General features: G+C 29.0%; 1 long non-coding RNA gene across 1 annotated transcript; it reads left to right on the top strand.

Moving 5' to 3' along the window:
- The first annotated feature begins 2820 nt into the window (after positions 1-2820).
- Positions 2821-5656, top strand: LOC115034708. The gene is made up of 5 exons (XR_003840023.1): positions 2821-2957; positions 3044-3168; positions 3238-3441; positions 4545-4702; positions 4783-5656. It is a non-coding gene; the product is annotated as an uncharacterized LOC115034708 (long non-coding RNA).
- Positions 5657-9739: the final 4083 nt, after the last annotated feature.

Raw genomic sequence — 9739 nt, 5'->3', positions numbered from 1 at the left:
GTATACTATTATATATCTATGATAGTACCACGGTTTGTTGTTGATGTATAACGCGTTACCTAATGAATATTGTGATATGATTAATTTGGAATTTATTATTGATACCTATTATAATAGACCTATAGGTCAACTTTTTTTTAATACTATAGATAAGTATACCTATAATAGGTATGTCTAATACCTAGACTGACAAACCGTCTCCTCTCAGAATCGTTTTTCTTATACAATGACATTATATCATTGAATTCAAATTTAATACCATCCATTATACAGTGACCCACTTGTAACCTACTGTACAGCAGAGTGACATCCACTTACCCACCTTTTAACTCTTACATGCAACTAATATTTAATAATAATAATAATAATCGATTTTCAATACTACCATGTTGATAATCGACGTGCGTGCTGAGATGGTGGTATAAGCATGCAGTATAAACTATAAACAACTATCAACACAAATAAAAACACAATATTATCACCTATTAACTGTTCCTAAAATATCACTCGGGTACTTGGCGTAATATTACGTAATATTATAACGAGGTATTATATTCTTAAACACTTGTAAATAATATTTTCAATATTTGTATAATAGTATAATACACAAACACAATACCTATACTATAAAATTGTATATAGTCACTATAGTGTATTAATTGTAGTAGTAAAACTATTTTGTGCATATAATTCTAGTAATATGTAAATTATTACGAATACCAATAATACCATATATATATGGAATATTTTATCCTGGATTTCGCGCCCCTTTTTCGTTGCGCCCCTGGCCTGGGCCATTCTCGCCAAGCCCTAGCTACAGCTCTGATGAAAACTACTTAAAGCGTTAGTAAATTAAAGTTACTTCCCGAAGTTGGATTGTAATTTCAAAAAATTATAGGTTGAACTTATAAGCGTCTAGACTATGCTTTTTAGGAATCACTCTTTTGATTTAAAATCTTCTGAAATAAATACAAAATATGTAATGCAATTATATAACAATTAGTTAAGTTATTACAATAACTATTCTTAACTATTCTATTCATTTTGTCATTAAAACCACTGTTAAAACATTAATTTTTTACAAGAAATAAGAATAGCTACCAATAATATAGCATTAAGGGGTTCCAGCGTATTATATTTTGAGGAGTAACGCGTACTTCGTCAATACTTCACGAAAATGAAATAATTAATTATATTCTTGTTTACATAACTATAAAAACTACTAAAATCAGTAGTAAATATAAACATACTTCCTGAAGTTCGATTGTGATTTCAAAAAATTGCAGGTTGAATTTATAAGCTTCTAGACCAGCGTTTCTCAACCGGCATGCCGCGAATTGTCATGAATATTTAAACGCTTAGGTAAAATTTCGATAATTAGTTAAAATATTTTGAAGTGAAACCAGTCCCAAATTTCTCACTAGGACTAGATTTTTATTATGTACCTAATCGTAACACAACCGTAATATAATGTCTCTGTATTTCCACATTAATAAATTTAATATTTGTAATAAATTAAAATATTATTTTACACGAGTTTTTCTAGCCTAAATAAACACACCGTTTTAAATTATTTGCTACTTTTTTAAAAATATAATATCCTAATATTTAAAATTTATATCAAACATACACAGTATAAGTCAGTGTCAACTGTCAACTCAAGTGGGCCATGACTGAAAACGTTTACGACTAGTGTGCCGCGAGGCAAAAAGGTTGGGAAACGCTCTTCTAGACTATATTATGCTTTTTGGGAATCGCTCTTTTGATTTTAAATCAGATGTGCGGATGTGCCCGAAATAAATACAAAATAAGTAATGCAATTTAAGGTCCATCAAAATTGAAAATCGTAAATCGACTTCCTATAAAGCCTAGATACTTTGTCAGGGAATTCGTACCTACATGTATAACAAATTTAAATCGGACATTTTAAGTACATAATATGTGAAAAATACGTCTGCCGCGATCTAAATAAATTGGCAAAAATGGTAAATTACATACATACAGCGCACTCTATGAGCGCCAGAGAAGATCGCCGGAGGAACTATTACTCCGCGAGAGTGCACTGCATACCGCGATCTCGGTCGTCGTGAGTTGTCACCTTAGTCCGTGGTTGTCGTAGAATATAATTATTACTGTTATGATTGTTATTGTTATGGTATGACCGCGGCCGGTGTCGCCGTTGGTTGTTGTTGTCCGCGTCCTATATTTTATTGCTGCAGCTGTTGCTGTGGTAGTCGTGATGATGATGATATGAGGCAATATCTATTCACCAGGAGTACATGCGCTTGTCAGCGGATAGCTCGCCGCCAGACAATCGCGACGGCGTTCGACTGGGACCCTGGTACCCGATACGTATTAAAACCATCGATCGGCCCCAAACAAAACGACTTGGCCGGACTTGGCGTGTCGGAAATCAATAATATGTCAGTATTGCTTGTTGGCGGCTACCCACGACCCGAGGGCCAAGGGCCGTGGCCCGGACGACCGATATCGTTGTAAATTATTATAATATTGGACGTGTCGAGGTCTCGATAGGCGGGCGTGCGGTTGGATTCCAACGAAATACGTACAGCGGTGATGTGGCGGGGTGGTGGAGGGTTTTCTTACTTTTTGCATCGACATTAAATCGTAATAGGTATACTATATAGATGCCCACCCCGCCAAGCCTGTGTAAACCGTCTGTAGACTTCTATTAACTATTTTATAACTGTAGAAATCTGTGTCTGATAGATGACTGATATCACTGGTGTTGTTTTTCTTATCACAAACAAATATTATTATCACAACCGATGCCACAATATGTTTTTAATATTATGTGCCTACATGACAAAATATTTTGCGATTATGGTGTATTTTAAATTTCGTTTTTGTTGTGAAAATGTTATTTTTCGTTGTTCGGGTTAAGAACGAGGCTAAGAGTAAATTTCTCGATGTCGTCAAATGTTTCACAGTTTCAGGTAATCGTCAATTTATGCAGGCGATACTCCTGTCTAATAAAATTATAAAACCCGTGAAAATGTCGTTTACCTACTTGTTGTTATAGGTGTTCCAGAGACATTATATTAATTGTTGTCTGTATAATAGATGTGCATTTCTACGTTATGATTTGTGTGTCAAATGTATATCATGTAAACCACTTGTTTTCATAAATAAAACGTTTGTTGTCCTGTGAGTACATAAGTTCTCCAAACAGACCAGTACTAGGTAGTTTTTTAATTATTTTATGTTCTCGTCTAGGATGTCCATAACCAGCGATTCTGATCACTTGTAATACTTGTACGTGCCGGTGTGCTGTGGTTGAATGGACGATTTTGTTTTGGGAATTCAGCGTCGTGCGTTCAGCAGTGTTGTTGTCTTATCGATCGCGCATCAAACACGGTTTGGAAACTATTACTTATTATTAACACTACACAATTACGACCATTCCAAGTTATGATTAAAGTTAGTAAAATCTTACGAATTTAATTTAATTATTATCACTGACTATTATTTTATAATTTATTTTTTAATTCAGTTATTAAAATGAATTTTACAATTACAACAATTATTGTATATTTGATCACTTTAAAATTTTGTGAGCCAGGGGGGCTAAGACCTATAGTTTAAACGTCTGGGGGGGCTTAGTCCCCTCAAGCCCCCCCGATTTCAGCCTATGATTGGTTGCCTATTCAATCCCCTTACTTTGTTTTATGTATTTTGCTTTTTGTGATTAGATAATTAATTATGATAAGTACCTAATGAATTCAATAAATAACAATTATTAATCTATAGTATTTGCTTTCACTGATATTATATTATATTATATTATATTATGCTATTATAGTGATACACAATACACTAGTACACAATAAACTATATTACCTATGTACAATTCAGAAACTGTTTAGTGTTTCGTTTATTAAAAAAAGCCAAAATAATATAATATTATGTTAAGTACTTCAACAAAAGGACAATTACCTAAACTTTTTTCTAATTTTTAAGCCAAGCCCATTGATCCTATAGGTACTTTATAGTATAGTGTTATTAGTGTTAAAATATATAAATATATTCATAGTTTATATTAAATTTGCAATGCATCATTACCTGTATAGTGCTGTATAGCTGTATGGATTATAGAATCTGGATTACTAAAACAAGGTAATATGTTTCATGGAATAATACTTAATTGTCCGCTCATTATTTTTACAATGTATTTGAAAGTTTTGAAGTTAGTTTGTTATAATCATAATATGAGTACATAATATTATGTACAAATACAAAATAATAAAAAGAAATAAAACTTAGGTATAAGAACATTATAAAATATGTATGAACAAAATTTTTATATTTATGATCTATGATATAATATTTTGTTAAATTAATAGGTATATAATATAATACAATAAAGGTAAAATTAAAAATATAAATTATACACTGTTAACTGTTTTATTTTTAACAAAAGTGACTATATTTAAATTAAATCTTTGCAAATTCCATTGTGGTTTAAGCGGTTATAATAAAATGGCATTTTGATACAATTTCATTTCTATATGTGTACTTTCCAGGTTGATTTGAGAATTATCCTCACTTTTGGCAACTAGCTTATCTACACATTCTTGATGAATCAGTTTACTACACATCTCATATAGCTACATAGTCTATCGCACAAGCCTCATGATTCTCCATTAGTATATTTTCAATATTCATTGAAGAAAAATGTAAGGTAAGAAAAGCTTCTTTATCAGAATATTCATAGTCATTTGTATCACCCATTACTATTAACTGTATTTCAATTTTTTTTAGCTCACTGCATTTATTCAAGAACTGAACTGCATCACTTTCAAATCCACAATTTCCACTTTTGGACGGTTCCAATGAAGTATTGAACATGCACATATGGATCGCTGAATGAAATTTTGTAGCGTCAGGTGTGACATTATTACCTCCTTTTGACCTTACTATTGAAAACACATTTTCTACACAGTCTTGCGTTAGTCTTTTTGTTAATAAAATATCTATTTTATTCTTTTCATTTAATTTGTTAAATAACATTTTCAAAGCACTCATATTTTCTTTCCAACCTACTATGCATGGGGGTAATTTATCAGTTTTATTGTGAACTTGTACAAATATCTGTTCTGTTTCATTAAAAATAGTTCAATGATCAGAAATTTTAGTTAATGGCTGTTGCCTCACTATGTGTTATGCTGTTAAAAACATCAAATAAATTATCAAACAATTCTATAATTTTTGCTGTATGTATAGCTGAACTTTTCATTTCATTTACTGAAATTGAAGTCACCATTCCAGAACTAACAGAATGGCTTAGTGTTTGGGTTGCCAAACAAACACGCATTGGCGAGAATGGCGGTAGATCCATGTAAATTTTATTTAATCGAATAGCTAACCTTAGCTTTTTGTTTTTGTCTAAATTATAAAAATCTAATAAATCTGACCATCTACAAGAATCACTGTCATAACTAAAATTGTATTTTTTTATATTATTTTTCACTGAATAAATGTTTTCATCATTGAAGTTGATGAATGGTTGTGTTTCTGTGGCTCCAAAAAATTTTCTCATACCAATATTATTGGTTTCTTGGTAACATATGATAACTTTTGGAATAATACAAGCATCTTTAACTTAATAACATCTGTAATAATGTTTTTAAGTCTAAAGCCAGATACGGCTCCTTTAGAAAAATAATATCCTAGTATTTGTTTCCAAGGCTTAACTATACTTTAATCATAACAAATAATGCTTGGTCACAGATGTGATTAATTTTCAAATCAACAAACTCATGATTTATACTAAAATCTTCATAACCATTAAATTGATTATTTTAAAAGTTATAAGAAACCAATTTTTTTAGTGACATCTTATCCATTATAATTGATATCAGCCTTTTACTTGGTGGAACATCCTTAAACTTTATTTTTAAAACATCAAGAACATTTGAGTTTAGCCCACAAGAAACATCTATTGATTGTAGCCAATTTCTAAGTGATTTAACTGTTGGAAGACATAAATACTCGCGCATGAAATTATATGCTTTGGGGGAATTATAATATAATGCAAGTGCAAATGAATTTTAATTTTCTTTATATCTTCTCTCATATCTATGTATATTAGCTAGTGTTAATTGAGTTCATATGATAAAGTTATTCATAAGTATATTTTGAATTTTCTTATTATTTTGTAGCAATTTGTTTTAATTATTTTTCTTTAAACTTAATATCCTAGAATTCTTTTTATGTACTTATTTTTGCAATGTCCTAATTTATTTACACAAGTTTTTTCTTTTCTTGATTACATAAGCGAGGACTATGATGGACAGATAAACGATAATCTATATATTTAAAAGTATAACTTTGTATTAATAACAGTAAATTGGAAATGAAAAATGAAAACAATAAATAAATTTGTAAAATTAAATGTATATAACAGATAAATATAAATTACTTGTGCCATCTTTAGAACTTGTAATATCAAGTAATCTTGTTTGTTTGTTAGAAATATTTAAATCAGTAATCATTAATTTACGGCGACAATTAATGGCTCTCTCTATGCTACCAAAAGTGGAAACTGTAATTGAAAGATAATTAATATAAAAATGTGTTAATGAGAACAACACTGATCAGAAATAAAAAAAAATATCTCCAAGTTCATCATCTGTCATAATTAAATTATTTACAGGAAGGCTAATTTTGGGTTCAACATAAATTTCTAAATTCTTTAAAGCAAAATAATTGCACTCTGAACTGATAATTTCTTCACCTAGCTGTGCACTACTACCGGGACTTCACAATAATACAGTAATGATAATTAATGATATGTACATTTTAAATTTTAAATTGGAAGAATAAAATACTTAAAAATATTTTTAGATAAATTTGATAACATTTTGTTTACTTTTGGACTTAAAACTTTTGGTTTCTGTCTTAAAAGTTTACCATCATCACATACTAAAACAATATAATTATTGTAACATTATTTTATTAAATAATTTTAGTTTATAGAAATGATAAACAATAGATATTACTATTTATGTTACTTATTCAAAATGTTTTTCATCAGACGACCTAACAAATTTTGACGCACATCAAATTTGATGGTTTATTAAATATTTCAGCCTCATTGGATACAGGAATAGGTAATTTTGTGAAGGAATTGATCCGCTGTGCAACAACCTTTATATTTGTATATCATAAATAATATAAAAATAGGTAAGGTAAATTGTTAAGGAATTTATGTCATAGTATATTATAAAAAAATAATTAATTTCGAACATTTTATTTCCAACTCCATGCCAAATTGCATAATCCTCCTTCTTAAAATGTGATGACCATATTACTTTTGACTTAACAGAAGATAACAATATTTAATAAACAATATTTATTACATTAACTATGAAAAAATGAACAATATTAACAATATATACAATTTATCAAGGCATTGTCAAATATTATAGACACATACTAATTTTAAACGCAGTATAGATTAAATCATTTTTAATATTATATTCTGTGTAGCTTTATACTTCTATGCACATCTTTATAAGCTATAGGAATAAGAAATGTTTGATTTTATTTTAGTTTTTTTCTATAAACATTTTGACAAAAAAATATAATTAAAAGGTTGAGAACCGCTATTCTAAAGAATATTTGCATTTCTAGGATGAATTTAACACTGCATTTCCAAGTTATAAACATCATCGAATTTTTAGGTTGAATTACACTTTAGTTTAATTCTGTCAGTTAACTTATAATATTAGTATATTTTTTTAAATAAAATACGTAGACATTTTAATTACGTGCACATGTGCAAATGTGCTTTTTTTAAATAATAAATAAAATGTTTAATACAGATAAGTTGATAACTATTTGGGTGTGCGTTGAATAATTATGCACTATAAATTATTGTTGTATTGAGCTCCTTTACTTAATAATTCCCAACTTTAGCACTGCCTTTAAGATATATATATATATATATATATACACCTACATAATATTCAAGATACACCTATAATTATATTTTATTTATATACATCATAAATCAGTGGCGTATTTTGGATTTTGCTTCCCTAGGTACACATTTTTTTAAATGTCCTCCCCCACCCTAGTGGTAACTTTTCACACTCACAAAAAAACTTACAACACATAATATGTGATGTAGTAATGATAGACAATATTATCATGCAGTATGTAAATATTACCGTATTACACCAACATTTTTAAAACGTTACTATTAAACATTTCCCTACACATTTATGCCTTCACGGTTTCACCTATACATTTTACTTTGAATTTAAATACTGAGAAAAACCTCCGAGTGAATATTATAATATAGATTTATTTATTTATTATTATTCATATTTTGCCATAATATACTAGCACTCTAGCCCGGGGGTCTCCAATTCGTATTTTACGAATAACATGTATCTTAATAGATATTTTTTAATAATTTAATGTTTTTTTTCGAACGCAGCGCGCGAGTATTTTAAAAATAATACGTGCCGCTGCCTAAAAAGTTTGAAGACCCCCGCTGTTGGAATGTATAGCCTAGCCTAGACATACCGACAGCATATTTATGAAATAAAAAATAAACATACAAACGACCAGTTATACTGTTATAGTTGTTATTGAGCTATTTATACAATACTTCTTGACAAAGGCTGATAAAAAATTTGAATAAATAAAAAAATTTTCTAATAAAACGACTAGTTTTATAACCTATGTATAATTCTGGTAAGTAATTTCTATAAGTAGGTTTTTTCTATTAATATCAATAAAAATTTATTTGTTGGGTAAAAAGCTTGAAAATTTAATAGAAGGCTCTTAATATACTTTTCAAAGACAGATGAAAAATAATAAAAATCCATTGTCACAATATTTTTTTTATAAGCATTTTAAGTTCAAATATTGCCAAAATACGTACCTACAATTCACGAAAATGTGCAAATTATTTTGTGTTAGAAATTCATAAACATTTTTATTAAATTTAATTCTAAAATTTAAATATGTAATACAAGATTATTCACAAGTCATAATTGTGTCTACTTTTCTCAAAAAAAAAAATGTCTACAACAAAGTCAAATTAAATTTTTATGAGCGCTTGAAGTTCATATTTTTACAGCATTCGATTTCTCATGTAGTAATTTTCTTATTTTGTTGTAATTCATAAACGAATAACAGTAGATATATGAAAATTTCACTGAATGTTAATTCAATTTAGTCAAAAGTTGTTATTTATCATTTTTATGAACTTCATTTAAATTAGAATATACACGAATTATTAAAATTTGCTTACAATAATTAGGTTATGCTTATTATATTATTAATGTTGAATTTAAAAAATATTCGCTGTGTATAGAGACCCGACCATCCGGGTATTGATAAGAGACCCGACTATCCGGGTACATACTGCGCATGCGCCGGGACTTGATATATTATATATTAACTTTTAAAAGTATTTTTGACTGAACATCCCCCGATTTGCTATGCAACACCTCCCAAGTGGGTCACAGGGTTAAGAAAATTGCATTTTTTTTTGTTGCACCGAGTCACCGAGCGGGGTCACTCGCTCGCTGCGCTCGCTCGGACAATTAAAAACGATAATTATATATATAAATATATATAATAGTAGTATCGCAGATTATAATATTATAATTATTATTTTTATATTATACATAGAAAATAAGTCTATGCTATTATATTATAATTTTATATAATCTATGGTAGTATCAAATCAATCAAATAC

Source organism: Acyrthosiphon pisum, unplaced genomic scaffold (genome assembly GCF_005508785.2).
Source record: "Acyrthosiphon pisum isolate AL4f unplaced genomic scaffold, pea_aphid_22Mar2018_4r6ur Scaffold_20747;HRSCAF=22014, whole genome shotgun sequence".
NCBI lineage: Eukaryota > Metazoa > Arthropoda > Insecta > Hemiptera > Aphididae > Acyrthosiphon > Acyrthosiphon pisum.
This window is presented reverse-complemented; position numbering and strand designations above follow the sequence as displayed.